A 17,151-nucleotide genomic window follows, 5' to 3' on the forward strand; every position below is an offset into this window, starting at 1 on the left:
CATTTGAAGAAATGGATTTGGAGCAAACCATGCCTGGGGATTTGAGTGTAAGTCCTGTTTGATCGCTATAAGTAAACCAGAGGTCGGTCTTCCAAGTCTGGCTTTCTTAGCAGGAACCAAAAAGATCTCATAATTATTCCAAAGCGGCGAAGTCAAAAGCCATGTTTCTTGTAACAAAATAATATCATATTTTGTCAACATTGAGGCCTTATTGTTTAACAAATGCTCGAAGCCTCTTGAATTCCAACTAGCTAAGGACAACGTCTTGCAGTTTGCTGGAGCTAGCTAGTTCTCAGTGACCTTTAAACCACATTTGCAAGGAGTGTAATTTAACGGCTGCTGGTTTTCAACATGATTTTTAGATGACAACCCTTGACCAACGTGATAATTAATTTGGTTCTCTGGGGGTGTAAAGTCAGTCTCAAGGAGAAAACCAATTTCAAAAAGATGTGATCTAACCGCCCAGATGGTGTTAAGCACCACTCTGGAGTTCAACCATATTTTAACCAAAGTTCTCTTCGATGATCCACAAATTCAACCAATTGTAAATCAATTGTTCCTATATCATCTAAAGCTGGAATTTCGCTAAAGATTGCTAGGACCGAGGATCGATTCAGGCTATATTGTGTGGAAGGCAAAGGTCGACATGATAATGTAAGAGAGAATATTGCTGGTCTTTTCGTTGATTGAGGCATTGGTTTGACTTGGTGAGTTGCTAGGTTCACATCTTGTTTAACTTTTTGGGGTTTTGCATCTTTCAACATCTGTGATAAAGTTGCTTTGATTAGTTGTTTCAGATCAGAGTCGGATGCACAACAACTAGTAGCACTTTTAGATATTTGTTCCCCTACTTGTTTCACAGATAATCTAGAGATTTCTTTCTCTCGATTAATAGAGTTTTCTTAAAATTGACTTGGGTTCTTGTATCTCATCAGCGTTGTAGTCCTTTACTTTATTTTCAGTATGGATAATATCTTTATCATATGGGCAAAAGCTTAAAGTCTTTTGTGCTGGATGCGCAGCCATATAAGCATCCACTGCATGATGTATCTCTGTACGGCACAAAATAAGGGCGTCATTTCCATTACTTTGCTGCTCTGGGTCATTCGAATAGGGTGTGGGGTTATTTGATACTACTGTTGCAGCCTCCACCAATTCATCTAAAGGCTGATATGGTTGAACCTGATTTGCGCTATTTATTATAAGAGATTGCTGTTTTAGTGAAGACTGTGACAAATATTTTTTTGTTATAGCTTTGGAGGCTATGATTGCAGCTGATTTGGTTTGAGATATATTCTTAATAAATTGTTTCGTTTGTGAAGACGATACTTGTTTGACATTTTTCACGTTCTGAGATTTCTTTGCCTGCACAAGTTTTTTCCTATTTCGTTTGCCAAGTGATTCTGCATTCTGATCACCCATAACTGAGAACACAGGGTAATTTGTTTTAGATTTTTCTGACATTAACGTTTGATTCTCAATGGGAATTTCTTCGGCACCCGAGGAGCTTGGTTTATTCTGTTTATCAACAATTGGTGCTAGTATTAAGGGCACTGCTGGAGAGATAGGTTTGGTTTTATTACTTGCTTCGAGAGATTTTGGTTTAGAGAGTTGGCCATTTTTTTCTTTAGGTGGACAGAGACTTTTGGCTGAGTTTCCCAGTAATTGGGTTCCCAGTTGGTAAGTTTGTTGCCAATTAATTATTTTTTCAAGTTGTGCATCTTGAAATGTAAGTCTTGCATTTATAGTATCAAATAAAGTCGCCAAAGATTGAATTGCAAGATTCATTGCTGTCAATGCTATTTCAGTCAGGCCATTAGTTGAGATGGTTTTTTCCATTTCCACGTCTGAAGCTGTTACTGTTTTTTCTAATGAAGAAATTGCGGGAGTAATAGGACTGGGATCTTGAGATTGTGCTCTTCAGAGAAATCTGTAGCATTAGAATCTAAATCAATGACTACTGGTTCCACATATGCACTCAGATGTTTTTCATTTAAAGGTATGGCAGCTGCGCCGGTTAATACACTATGCAGGAGTGCACTGTCAGTCAGAGATACATTTTCTTTCGCAAAAATAACCAATTCAGAGTCATTAGCATTTGGTTTACCTTTTCGGTGACAACCGCTTGTTTTAATGCGTCCCGTTGTCTTTGGTCTTCGACTGATGACGATGAGGCTTGTAATGGAGCACAGTCTTTCAAAGGAGCTCCCTCGGTCCGCATAGCAGGTAAAGTTGCAATCTCTTTGTTTCTGGATTTACCAAAGGTAGACGAGTCCTGACAGAAGGAACGAATATCAATACTCTTACTCTCATTCCTTCGAGTATTCGCCTTAGATTTGATGTTAATTGTCAGCGACGTGAAGGAGGAGCGAACTCGTTTAAGAGGACGCTCCGGGGAAGGAGAAGAAATGCCATTGTGGGTGTTTCTTTGAATCGCCGTGCGAGCCGTCATGCCCAACGTAAGGTGGGCAATATTACGTTTCATTCTGACAAAAAATGAAAAAGCCAGTATCCGAAAGCACCGCTCGAACCGCAGAAACGCTGCAAGCACGGCAAAGCGGCCAAGCGGTACTTTCAGGTACTTGCTTCGGTGTGCGTGCGTTCTGGCTTATGTAGCCCCGTCTGATTGAATTAGGCAGCAAAGCCTGCAAAATAGATAAACAAAGTAAATATTGATTCTGTGTAAGGTATTAGCAAAGTTTTAAAGTTGGGTGAAACGTATTCACCTTCTGGTATTGGAAGTCCAAGAAAAATAGGTGGAGTTGAATGTTTCTGAGCAGAGAAGAGAGGGCAAGCGGTACTTTCAGTTACTTGCTTCGGTGCGCGCTCGCAGTGCGCGTGTGTTCTGGTTTATGTAGCCCCGCCTGATTGAATTAGGCAGCAAAGCCTGCAAAATAGATAAACAAAGTAAATATTGATTCCGTGTAAGGTATTAGCAAAGTTTTAAAGTTGGGTGAAACTTATTAACCTTCTGGTATTGGAAGTCCAAGAAAAATAGGTGGAGTTGAATGTTTCTGAGCAGAGAAGAGCGGCCAAGCGGTACTTTCAGGTACTTGAAGGTTTGCCTTCTTGCATGCTGGTGGCATCGTTTAGCTCATTACTTGATCTTTCTTCTATGTAGGCCATTTGAGTGGAAGGGGTGGTAGACAGGAGAGAACAGACCAGATGGTGTAGGCATTGGGAAAGCATATTTGAAGGTATGTTTGTTTGACACAAACAACTTTTTGCTTTTTGTATAAAAGTGAAAGGTTTTTCTGCACATTTATGAATGACAATTTCACAAGCCATTGTTTTGGAAGTATTCAAAGCTTAAAAGTACAAAAGACATACCTAGATTAAATCTGTTCAATCACATCGATTGGTATGCTGGTACTTATATACTTCCCTTGATTATGGATAGAATGTAGCTAGAATCATTCCCATTTTGTGTAACACCCTTCCGTAGTATTTTGGTTTTAAAAATTGTCAGGTTTAGAAATGTGATTTGTGTACTTTCCAAGTCAGTTTTATAAAATGAGATTCTTTGAGTGCATTGTAAGAACTGGAAAAGAAAGTGTTCAAATGCAGAAATTGCAGAGTTGGCACAAATCCCAGCTTCACCCCTTAAGCAATATGTGATACTGCACATCTCATTTAATATTCTATTGCCTAACCTCACAGTGTTGCCAGTCCCTAAACCTTTCTAAATTGGCAGCCCCTCTGTGTGATTCCCTTCTCAGGGTATGATTGTCATAAAAGCTTCATTCATGGTTTCACTGGCTATAAGGTTGCTTCCGCTATAATAGTGAGCATTGATATACTGCACACCACAGGCACTTGTTCCCTTGATCTCTAATGGCAACGCTATTTGAAAACCATGTCCCACTTCTAATCTCAGTCTGTCTGGATAGAGGCACCTTCCTGGTAGCTTCTAATCCGCCTCCACTATCCATGCTATGGTATGTGTAGCTTTCTCCTTCCTTACAATTGGTCTACTCTATCCATGCTGAACACTTTTGCATTCTCTGAGGCAGCTAAATTGAGTTTTCTGCCTATTCTGGGTTACATGTACCGTTTAAATACAGTCCTGCATTAATTCTACAGGCTGCATACCTTCCCAGATGCTATTGATAAAAAGAATCCTGTTTCTATACTAGAACAGAAGTAACCTCTTGTAGATTGCTAATGTTGGCCTTCAAACGCTGTTTATCAATCTGATTAGAGCAAGAATGAAGAGGGTAAGGGGACTTAATGGGAATAAACATGCTTATTTTGAATGCTGCGAGGCAGGGTTTTGCTCACGGTGCCACCAGATATACTTGATCACTTAATTCCTTTGGTTTGATTGAGGGGTGCCCCAAAGATGTCCATGCCCAGGGTCCCAAAAAAGCTTAGGATGGCCCTGGGCCCACAGTGTTTATGTAAACACAACAACCAGCCACCACATTGCCCAATGGCTTAGCTTCCACATGGCCAATGCCATAGGTGCCATCCTAAAAAGATCCAGAAATGCCACATCGAATCCTCAAAGTGCCCTGAAATCGTGGCCTTACCGTGCTAGAAACTGGAGGGGGAGTGGGTTCAGGGGGTGTTGCAGGTTTTTGGGGGTTGTGGGAGGATGGAGGAATGTGAAACAGGGGTGGGGATTGTGTCTTTAGGATTGTCTCTAAAACACATACTTTTTTTTCTTTTTATCAAGTGTTTGTTATGTACGTGCATTCATACATTCATACAGTTTGTTTTCCTTTTTTTTCTCTCTTTTGCTCACTGTCTGTTTGCTTCAGCTCCTCACATTTTTCTCGCCTGAAGATGAACGCTTATCTTACATTTCTAAAAAATTCTCTGCAACGCTTTGTGCTGATTGGCAAACACAACAGCATTGCCAATGGAGTTAAAAAAAATGCCATTTCCTTGAAACCACTGGAAATCTGGCTGGTTACTAATGTTTTCATAGTCCGTGCAGAACATCCCAGCACTGCACATAAAGTAGCACATGCTTCTGTTTATCCAACAATTCCCAACTTCTTGCTGTGCACAACTTACACCTGCATACTCCCATTGTCCTCTTGCTATCATCGATGGGAAAATCACCTTTGCAGTAGGAAACATCTGCATCACATCTGTCTGTAACTTCTTCAAGTAAACCAGAAAACGAGAGCACGACATGTGTGCCAAATGTAGTCCTCCAAAATGCACCACCACCAAATCTACAGTACCAACAGAGGCCACATATCTGCAAAGGAGATTCATGCACCCGAAACCCCACTCATAGACTGTGCCCCAAAAAGCCTGCACTCCTTCCAACTGAAAGTCAGTATCGAAGCCTCTTTCCACAGCATACCTGTGCAGATCGTGCACAAAGGTATCACCAACTATAAGCACTCACCATCTGTCCATCTCTGCCAACCTCACTGCATTGAATTTTGAGTGAAAATGTCACCGCCCATTCCGGTCAACCACACCCTCGAATCCTCATTGGAGAATCCAGACAGTTGCATTTGCGAAGCCTCCATGCTCAGAGGCCCATGATGTGGCACGTGCACATTTCCAGCTACAGCTAGGGCCACGCCCCCGTAAAACAGATGCAAAACTTCTTCCCTTTGCACTCAAACTTTTCAACACTAACTTAGTGTCGCCTATTGGTGAATATACAGCTTCAAAAATGCCTGCACCAATCACATACTTACCCTCGGCATTGCACACTAGCATTTCTGTACACAACTCCATATTTCCTGTTACACAATCTGAGAGCACGTTCCCTTTCCTTCCAAAGCCCCTCCACCAGAAACGTTTCCTACAAGATCCCCTATTTCAGCATCCACAATGATCCTGTGGTGAACTCCGCACACCTATTGCCATGCACACAACAGTGCACCCTTGCCCACAACCAGCACGGCACTATTAATTCACGCATATGACCATCTGGACAGCTAACATTGTGGACAAACTTAACATACGTAGCAGCTTTTCTACCCAACTCCCTCACACCAAAAAACACCCATTCAGGAAAACAGGCCTGAATTAGCAGCATCCAAAAACATACCACAGCCTCCATCAACTCTACCCGCTGCCATTCACAACATATTGGGCCTCATTACGACCTCAGCGGTAGCCATGCCGCTATTGGCGCATGGCTGCCACCGAAATCGCGTCTGGGTCCGGGTTCCCAGAATGAGGAATTACCGGGCCATTCCGATTTCAGAGGGCCCAGTAATTCCTCCTTCTAGGAACCCGGACCTTCTCCATTCCCATTTCAGCCCTCATAGGGCTGAATGGGAATGGGCGAGGGAGTAAACAACAGACCGATTACGAGCGGCCCTTTGTTTGCTCCCTCCTCCCCTCGCGGGACCCGCTCTGCACGTCTGGTAAAGCCAGACGTGCAGACCGGGTTCTGCGAGGGGACCTCGTAATCAGGGGGGACGGGGTTAACGGCGCCGGCACGTTTACCAGCGCAGTTAACCCCATCCCGCCTGGGTTATAATGAGGCCCATTGTGTCATTACCAACCTAACCACAACATGTTCACAACATTGGGCCTACTTCAACAAATCTGCACACAGCATAGTATATAACCCACACAAATGACACTTCAACCACACCCTTTGCCATACTGCCAGTATGCACATTTTGCACCCAGTTCCCACACTGCGTGACTTTTCATTGAACCCTCAGCAACATCCTTGGCATTGCACACTATCATTTCAATACACAACTCTATATTTCCCGTTAAATACTCTGAGAGCATGTTCTCTTTCCTTCCAAAGCCCCTCCACCACAAATGTTTCCTACAAGATGCCTTATTTCAGCATCCAGAATGATTCTGCGGCACACCGAGCACACCTTTCGCCATGCACACAACAGTTCACCCTTTCCCACACCCAGCACAACGCTATGAATCCATGCATGCAACCATGTGGGCCGCTAACATTGTGCATAAAGTTAACATACATACCAGTACTGCAACCCAACTCCCTCACTACATAAAACACCCATTCACGAAAACAGGTTGCTATTAGCTGCATCCACGAACATACCACAACCTTCATCACCCCTACCCGCTGCCATTCACAAAATATTGTGTCACTACCGACCTAACCACAAAATGTTCACAACATTGGCCCTACTTCCAAATATCTGCACACAGCATAGTATAGAACCCATGCGAACTACCCTTCACCATACCCTCTGCCATACTGCACCCAGTACACACACTGCATCACTTTTCATTGCACAATCTCCAATCACACATCCAAAACTTTACCATCTCCTACCAGCGACCTCACCGGCGGAACCAAACATACACACCTGCCACCTCACCGCTGCTGCTCTATGGCGCCTGAAATATACTCCACAACCATTCTTTACAGGTCACCACCCTCCACCAGATACAAAGGGCCTCATTACAAGTGAGGCGGTAAGGGGTTAACGGCGACGGTAAAGGTGCCGGCACAGTTAACCCTGTACCGCCTCTTTACGAGGTCCCCTCGCAGGACCCGCTCTGGACGTCTGGTCAGACCAGACGTCCATTGCGGTTCCCGCGTGGGGACCAGCATGCTAACAACGGCCCGTCATTAATGGGCCCGATGTTAGCATGCTCCCCTATTCCTTAGGGCTCAATGGGAATGAGGATGGTCCGGGTTCCCTGAATGGGGAAATACCAGCCCCTCCAAAGTCGGGATGGCCCGGTATTTCCCCATTCAGGGACCACGGACCCAGACCCGATTTTGGAGGCAGCCATGCCCTTACTAAGGGCATGGCTACCACCAAACACATAATGAGGCCCAAAGTCAAAATTGCATTAGGGGCATGGGATTCCTCAAGTGCTAGGCTCTTCAATGCATGGCCTATAGCCTTTGGCCTTTCACCCAATAGGCTAGGCCTTACACCAAGAACCACAATGTAATGCCACCATGCATGTGCCCATATCCCCAACTATGCCTATCCACATACACACCACTTTCACCAGCACTCTTACCCAACCTATACATGCACCCACCAATCACATACTGAACCTCTGCATTGCACCCAATCATGAAAACAGGTCTCGATCCAGACAATCTACAAACATACCACAATCTCCACCACCCCTACCCACACACATTCACAAAGTATTGTGACACTACCAAACTACCCACAACGTTTCCATCACATTGATCCTACTTCAACAATTCAGCACACACCATAGTTACCAAGCACAGTGAAGGTGCACTTCTACGATATCCTCTTCCATACTAACAGTATGCAAACCCAGAACCCAGTTCCCACACTGCATTACTTTTCACAGCACCATCGCCAAGTACACAACAAAAACTTTTCCATGTTATAACTGTGTACACACCTGCAAAACCAAACATGTACGCATGGCAGCTCACTTCTCCTACTGTATTGCATCTGAAATATGTTCTGCACCCACTATTTACAGGCCACCACCTGCTAACTGCTGCACAATCCAAAATGCAGTACTGCCAAGTGTGTTGGAAACTCCTAGCCTGTTGATTGCATGTGTAGCCCTTCAACACTGTCACTGCTACATAATGGCACCATCCATTGCACCATGTCACCAACTTCGACTATCAACATACAGAGCACTACCACCAGCACTCCTACCCAACCTGTGCAAATTGCACCACATACCATAATGTAGAAAGAAAACACTCTCTCCTGCACCCCTCTGCACTTTCATTCACATACCATGGCTGTCCCCACTTCCATTCCCTAACTATTGTGACACTACCAAACTACCCACAACGTTTCCATCACATTGATCCTACTTCAACAATTCAGCACACACCATAGTTACCAAGCACAGTGAAGGTGCACTTCTACGATATCCTCTTCCATACTAACAGTATGCAAACCCAGAACCCAGTTCCCACACTGCATTACTTTTCACAGCACCATCGCCAAGTACACAACAAAAAACTTTTCCATGTTATAACTGTGTACACACCTGCAAAACCAAACATGTACGCATGGCAGCTCACTTCTCCTACTGTATTGCATCTGAAATATGTTCTGCACCCACTATTTACAGGCCACCACCTGCTAACTGCTGCAAATCCAAAATGCAGTACTGTCAAGTGTGTTGGAAACTCCTAGCCTGTTGATTGCATGTGTAGCCCTTCAACACTGTCACTGCTACATAATGGCACCATCCATTGCACCATGTCACCAACTTCGACTATCAACATACAGAGCACTACCACCAGCACTCCTACCCAACCTGTGCAAATTGCACACATACCATAATGTAGAAAGAAAACACTCTCTCCTGCACCCCTCTGCACTTTCATTCACATACCATGGCTGTCCCCACTTCCATTCCCTAACTATTGTGTCACTGCCAAACTACCCACAATTGGTTCTCAACCTATCTCATGTGCACTTCTTTCCCCTTCTAAAAGTGCTATACCACCACTCACAATGTAAAGAGGTCTGCGCAAACAGGTCATGGCACACGATATCGGGCCGGTACAACACCTGCCCCAAATCACAACACAAAGTAGTCGCCTGTCTAGCTACCCGCTACTTGACGCAGTACGTGCAAAAACTGCAAACACTCCTCCTTCTTCTTCCACCTACCTACCTATGTCAAATTAATGGCTCCTCACTCCCCCACCCGTTCCCTACCTTATTTTCCAGACCCTTCCGCCGCTGCACTGTCCTCTGATACACCATGGCAGCTGTCCCAAAAAATGTTGACGCACACCATGCTTCCCTCCAGCCAACGACCGACCGGGTCTAAACTTCTCTGACAGCATGCCGTACCGCCAGCCAATGACACTTCTGTACGCGGAGTGAACAGGGAAATTGTTACACTGAGCAGACCCAGATATCACTACTTTTTTGGGATGTACATTTCAGTTGTTTGCAACAAAAGTACCAGTCGGATTTCCACCAAACACACAAAAGCTTGCTTTCTGACCCGAGCCTCCGCTCCTGCCGTAAATTTGGTGAAAATCCGTCCAGCTGTTCGGGCTGTAGCCGTGCACAAAGTTTTTCCCCATTCAGTCTATGGAGAAAAAAAAGGTGGTACTCCCCCTATAACTTTGCCCCCCCCGCACAAAACCTCGCCCAACTTGGCAAAACAATTCAGAGTCGGCCATATACTTTTTTTTGCAAAGGTTGATGAGGATTCGTCCAGGGGGAGCAAAGTTATACGCCGCTGACAAAGTGCTCTTCTATGAGTTTAGCAACTTAACCATAACTAAACCCCACTACCGTGGCCTGTGTAATATCCCTGAAAACTTTCACAAATGGGGCAATACCACAATTGATATCCCTTCTTTAATGACACTGTGACCTAGGTCAATTAATACCATCTTTTTTTATTTTTTTATTTGTATTTTAATCCTTTAGATTTTCACAAAAAAAACGTAACAGAAGAAAAGGAAGAAGAAAAAGTATGCTCAAGTTCTCAAGCTTTTGAAAAGAAAAGTAATGGGGATAACTAAACTAAACCGTGGAGCTAGCAACACAAGGCACTCTATGCCATATCTAAACAGAGGCATTGGGACATTTGCACTGTAAATGTGCTAGCAGAACACAGAGGAAACTGCTTTCTTCACAAACAAGTATTTGAACATTCTTGAAGCATGAAGAAGATGTTTCTACAAGGTGAGGCTCACTAATGTATTGAAGTACTCTGGGAGTAAGTCACAAATGCAAACTCTGTTGTCATGGTACCATATGTAAGTCAAATCTCAATGCTCAAGTTACATCTCAACATATTGTAACTTTTGACACAAAGTCTCAGAACAGCTGCTACTCTGCATTTTTTTTCCAGAAATTCACTTTTCTAAGTCAGGGAATCGAGTCATCTGTTTGCATGCAATTCTACTGACATTCCGTTGCCATCCACAAGGTCATTAATGAACTTTTAATTTACAGAATTCAATAATAACAGTAGACCTCAACATCATGCATTACATGTTCATTTTTGATGCATATCCAACACAAACATTACATCCTTTGTGGTATATGTTGTAAATGAATCTACTTATAAGGGTGTCCTTTAAACCATAACTGTGCACCCTACTTGACCACTTTGTAGCATTTCTGCATATTCAACATCCTCTGATTACTGCATATTGACAGCAAGGTTGTGGTACTGAAAAGAAATCTAGAGATTCACATTGTGGTGCAACAACATGTTTGAAACCTGTGATACACAATGGTAAGAACATCTGCAAAAGTAAAATACATATTTTTTCAATTGTTTGGAAAGGTAGTTTCATGAGGGATGGTTATTCATGTCTCATCAGGCAACCAGGAAAATCTACTAACACAAAAGGTCTGTCCTTATTGTTGTCATCCACATGATGGTATGAGTAGTGTTTAGCTACTCCATATGAGCAAAGTTGCATAATGACACTAGCCCATCTTGGGTAGTTAGTGCCTATTAGATTATTATTCAGGACATATGTACTGTCAGGTATCCTTTCAGAATGATCTCCACATGCAGGAGTGGTTTTAGCACTTGTTTCCAACATATTGCAGGACCAAAGCTTAACAACACACCATTGACTCTACAATTATACAGAGGAGTGCCAGCCAAATGATCAAAGCTTCATAGGCACCACACTCTCTGTGGTAGAGACTCCTAATGCCAGAACTGAATAGTGTCTGACTCAAACAAATGTCTGCTAACAAAGAAGCCCAAACTTCATTTGCTGCACTTTTCTTTCTGTTTTGGTCAAGGACGCTGTAACATACTGTGCTACTGAGGTTGTGCATGTTCCCATTACAAAGCAGAGCAATCCCTGGGTTGTAGTGAATAATTAATTTGATTTGGTCATTATATCTGAGATGACATGTGTTTTGGGTGATTTGTCAGTTGTAAGAAGCAGATGTATAACACTGCATGTCTAGCATGCAGAGCGTTGGAAAGGAAATTGACAATTTGTGTAAAATATCCTTTTACTCTTATATCTGCCACATTTGTGCATCTAAAAATGCAACACTTTGAACCATAACTGAGCATTATCAGCGTCTGTCGGAATTGAACATTTTAGTTATGTATTTCATTTTAATGGTAAGCAAAATGGTGTTTCAGGACACATCAAGACAAGGGAAGGTACAGGGGAGACAAAACAATAACGTTTCTACTAGGTCTTGAGACATCGGATTGTAAAAGTGCAATACAATTATGCAGGGGATGGGGGAGGAGGTGAAGTGAAAGGATGGGGAGGGACAGGGAAGAAGACATGCAATATTGTTCCTACTAGGTCGTGAGATAATTCGGATTGTGCAAGTGCAGTAACAAAATGGGGGGCTAGGGGGAGCAGGGGAAGTGTAGGGAAGGGATAAGCAGGCAAAGAAGACAAACAATAACGCTCCTACTAGGTTGAGAGACAATTGACCTCATTACGAGTATGGCGGTAGGGGGTTAACAGCACCGGTATGGATGCCGGTGCCGTTCATCCACTACCGCCGCATTCCAAGGTCCCTTAGCGGGTCCCACTAGGGCTGGCTGGTTTTACCAGCCGCCCTTAGCGGGACCCGCTAAGGGACTAGGGAGCTAATAACGGGCCAGCAGATAGTGGGCCCGTTATTAGCTCCTTCCCCATTCCCATTGAGCCCTATGGGGGCTCGAATGGGAATGGGGAATGGTTTTCAGAATGGGGACTTACCGGGTCCTCCAAGGTTGGAATGACCCGGTAAGTCCCCATTCCGACTACCCGGACACGGACACGGGTTTGGAGTCAGCCGTGGTGCTAATCGCACCACGACTGCCTCCAAACTCGTAATGACCCCCAATGTGGCTTTTGCATGTGCAGTAACGTTAAACGGAGACAGGGTGAGGTGTAAGGAAGTGATGAGCAGGGGAAGAAGACAAGCAATAACTTTCCTACTAGGTCATGAGACAATTCAAAGGTACAATTGCAGGAGCATTAATGGGGGGGAGAGGAGGTACAGGACAGGGAGGAAGGAATAATGCTCGGGTGGGAGGAGAGGGGTGGATTAAATGCAAGTGAACAGGTTCAACACAGTACAAGGCTGGAATGAAGAAACAACATTGGCCTGGGCGCACAGTTTAGGAAAGCCTCATCCTATGATGCAGGGGCTACATCAACTATGTAAAACAATTAGATAAAATACAAGATTAGATTGCCTCACCTCATGGAGAGGGGGCTACATCAACTGTGAGACAAATGGGTAAAATGCACATTGGACTGCCTCAATTTATGGAGAGGGGGCTACATAAACTATGCAAGACAAATAGGTAAAATGCAACATTCAACTGCCTCACCTCATGAAGAGGGGGCCACATCAATTATGCAAGATGAATGGGTAAAGTGCAGCATTGGAATGCCTCAACTTATGGAGATGGGGCTACAACAACTATGCAAGACAAATAGGAAAAATGCAACATTCAACTGCCTCACCTCATGAAGAGGGGGCCACAACAATTATGCAAGATGAATGGGTAAAGTGCAGCATTGGAATGCCTCACTTCATGGAGAGGGGGCTACATCGACTATGCAAGACAAATAGGTAAAATGCAAAGTAGGACTCAAATATTTGGCTAGAAGCTCCAAGTGCACATGCCATATTAGCAGATGGATCCAGTCAGAGAGGAGCAGTATGGGGCACACTTTGTTGTTTCATAGGTGATAGCCAGTATTCAAAGTATGCACATTGTCAACCTGTTGAAAGAGACCATGCTGATGAACACGAGCACAAAGTAAACAATGGGTTTGGTTAGCATACAGTAGTGTGGCATACCTGATGTGTGAGCATTACATAAGAGGGCAAATTGCATTGTGGTAAAGTGGGAGGCAATGGGTGGAGTGAACAGAGAACTGCATTTCGGAGTAATGCTGCGCCAGGAGCAACTACCCTCATATCTGAGGTCAGGCCGTGAGGAAAGGTACAGGGCCCAAATAGTACAATACACTCAAGCATAGTCAGGTGCCACCGCTCATGATAACGGGCACATAGAAACGATGCAGAAAAGCACTTGGAAATGAAGAACCATTTCTATGATTATCGGGGGGCACAACAAAGTAGCGATTCAGCTCTGATAGTAGAAGGAGGAGTCGACGGCGGTTTGATCATTTAGATGGAACCAGGCATCTAAGCATCTAATCGCCTGGATGCAAAGATTGGCGATCAGAGTTGCCGGCCTCAATTAAATAAAACATGGCAAAGACGGAGGCCATTTTAAAAGGTATTTTGGTCCCTAGTGGCATTAACTATGAAGAAGGTGGTATTTGCCTCAAGCCCAGCAAGGCTTACCTGGATGCAGCATCTACAGTTTTATTGATGGTAAGGGTGAGGCATCAGAGCCCCTCAAGCTGCAGACAACATATGGGGCCACACAGGAGATGGCCTTGGTGTTGGGCCTTAGTGGGGGTTGGCTTAGCCTGCCAGCTACTGTAGGTTGAGCATTTAGATGGAACCAGGCATTCAATCACCTGGAGGTGGGCAATCAGGGTTGCCGGTCTGGGTGAAATAAAACATGGCAAAGGCAGCAGCCATTTTAAAAGGTATTTCGGTTTCTAGTCGCAGTAATAGTGAAGAAGGATGCAGCATCTGCAGTTTTGTTGATGGTAAGAGAGCTCCTCACTCTGCAGACGACATCTGGGGCCAGGCGGGAAAAGGCCTTTGTTTTGGTCCTTAGTGGGGGCTGGCTTTGCCTGCTGGCTTCCATAGGTGGAGCATTTAGATGGAACCAGGAATCCAATTGCCTGAATGCAGAGGCGCATCCAATTGCCAGGATGCAGAGGCAGGCCATCAGGGTTGCCGGCCTGGGTGAAATAAAGCAAGGCAAAGACAAAGGTGGCAGCTATTTTAAAAGGGAATTCGGTCCCTAGTGGCCGTAATGGTGAAGAAGGTGGCATTGGCCTCAATCCCAAAACGTTTACCTGGATGCAGCTTCTGCAGTTTTGTTGATGGTAAGAGTGAGGCCTCAGAGCCACTGAAGTTGCAGATGTGATATGCTTTTCAATAAACTATTTATCAAGCGCCAGAGCTCACAGGCGTTAGGCCACAACACATAAAACAAGACTCTGGAACAACCACAAAAACCAAGGCAAATGGATCAAAAGGACAGCAGAGGAGGCCAAATCAAACACAGATTCAGATTCCTATATTGTTATATACTCCAAACAAAGATTCTGATTCCTATACTGTTTATCTGTCTCAAACAATAATGTTTAAGTCAGTTCATAAACACTAAGAAGCTAAGTATTAGCCAAATATCAAATGGCAGATTATTCAAAAATTAGGACTGATAAGGTAGCATGGCTTCGCCAAATAACTAGGAGCAGGAGAATTAAAGCATTTGCAAACCATAGAGAGAACTTTAAAATTTGCTCTTGCCTTCACTGGAAGCCAAAGCAAGGCCTTCCTATGATCAGAAATATGTTGCCTGCGATATATGCATGAATGCTAGAAATTCACATACCACAATCCCCCGAGATCTGGCTCCTTGCCCTAGTGGAGTCAGGCACCCAGAGAGAGAAACGCCTTATAGGAATGGCCTCCATCGTAGCTAGATTGCTCATTGCCAGGACATGGGGCACCAATAGAGCTCCTACATTTCAACATTGGCTTAACGTCATGGTCACCAGTGAATTGAGGGAGACACAGTATAACCTAACGCTTCCACCTAACAGCAAACCCAAGGACTACTGGCTGGCCTTCAGGTGCTACATGGCCAGGAGGTTAGACCCCACAGCTTACCCCAGCTCGCAGAAATCCCTTGGTAGCTCCCAGGAACTACCCCCCTCAAGCTGTACCCCAGAGGAATTTAATCACCAGAGGCTGTGAATGTTCACAACGTCGGTGAGTCATGGTGTGTTACATAGGTCTACAACCCATGAACAGGTTGGATACATCAATGGATCGAGGCACCGCATTGAGTTGCAAAGGAATTTCTCGAGTTTTATAGGTTCACTAATGTACCTGAGTAAAGTGGAATATTTATCTTGTGAGCTTTGGATGACCTGGGGGGAAGGAGGAGGGTAATGGGGCAAAATACCCATTGTTGGGATTGTGTATGTTTATTCGGGTATTTTTATAAAAAAACAGTTTTTAAAAAAAACAATGTCGATGACACCCAGTTGCTATTTATGCTGTCAGGAGACTATGAAAAGGATGCACAAAGAGTAAGGGTGGTGTTTTATGATGTACAAAAATGGATGGCAACTAATTTGTTGGCTCTCAATTAAGCTAAAACAGAATTATTGATAGTTGGCAATTCACAGAGACTAAACAAATTAGATAATCAATACCAAAGCTTTAAAATCAACAGCAACAATATCTTGGTATCTGACCACGTACAAACTTTGGGTATCTACATGGACTCTCACCTATCCTTTAAGAGACAGGCATCATATCTAAAATCGACATGTGCCTTTTACTCCAACTTATTATGGCAAATCCACCCAAATCTATCTAAGCACAACCTTGCTGTGATCGACAGCGCCATATTAAATTCCAAATTAGACTACTGTAATAGTCTACTAATGGGCATCTCGAAATCCAATATAAAGAAAATGCAAACCATTCAGAATGGAGCTGTCAGGGCGGTTAATGGGCTCAGCCGACACTCTATGATCTCAACAGCAAGGAGGAAACTTCACTGGCTTCTGGTTAAACAAAGAATACAATTCAACGGTTATGGTATTTAAATGTCTAGCTGGTACTGTGCCGAACTACCTTACTGATAAACTAAAGAAAGCTCCCATCATGAGAAACATGTGATCTAATAATAGCCATGATTTGCATCAACCCCTTCAATTTCTTAAAAGAGTTGGTAGCATCAACTTTAATTTCTGGGCCCCTATGCTTTGAAACTCCCTGCCTCTTTCCATAACAAACTGTAGCTCCATTAACACATTCAAAAAGCAACTTAATACCTGGTTGTTTGATGAAGGAGCAGTGTAAACCAGCCACCCATTTCCGCTCGCCTCCCTCAAAAATCAGAACCCTGCCCTTCTCCTGTATCTTTCTTGCATTGTTGTCTTAGGATTTTGAATTACATTGAATGTGGAAAAGGCTTGAGGAACGGAGTCATTTCCCTTGTAGTAAATAGCAACACCAAGATGATGGGCTTATCCTCTTGGGCTGCAAATGACTTGGTTATTCTTTTGAACTTCTGTTTTGGTGGAGAAAAACATGGGGAAGGGAGTCATTCCCTGCCACTGTGAACATTATCCATTTG

This window comes from Ambystoma mexicanum, chromosome 6q (assembly GCF_040938575.1).
Source record: "Ambystoma mexicanum isolate Mex_15411 chromosome 6q, UKY_AmexF1_1, whole genome shotgun sequence".
NCBI classification, from domain to species: Eukaryota; Metazoa; Chordata; class Amphibia; order Caudata; family Ambystomatidae; genus Ambystoma; species Ambystoma mexicanum.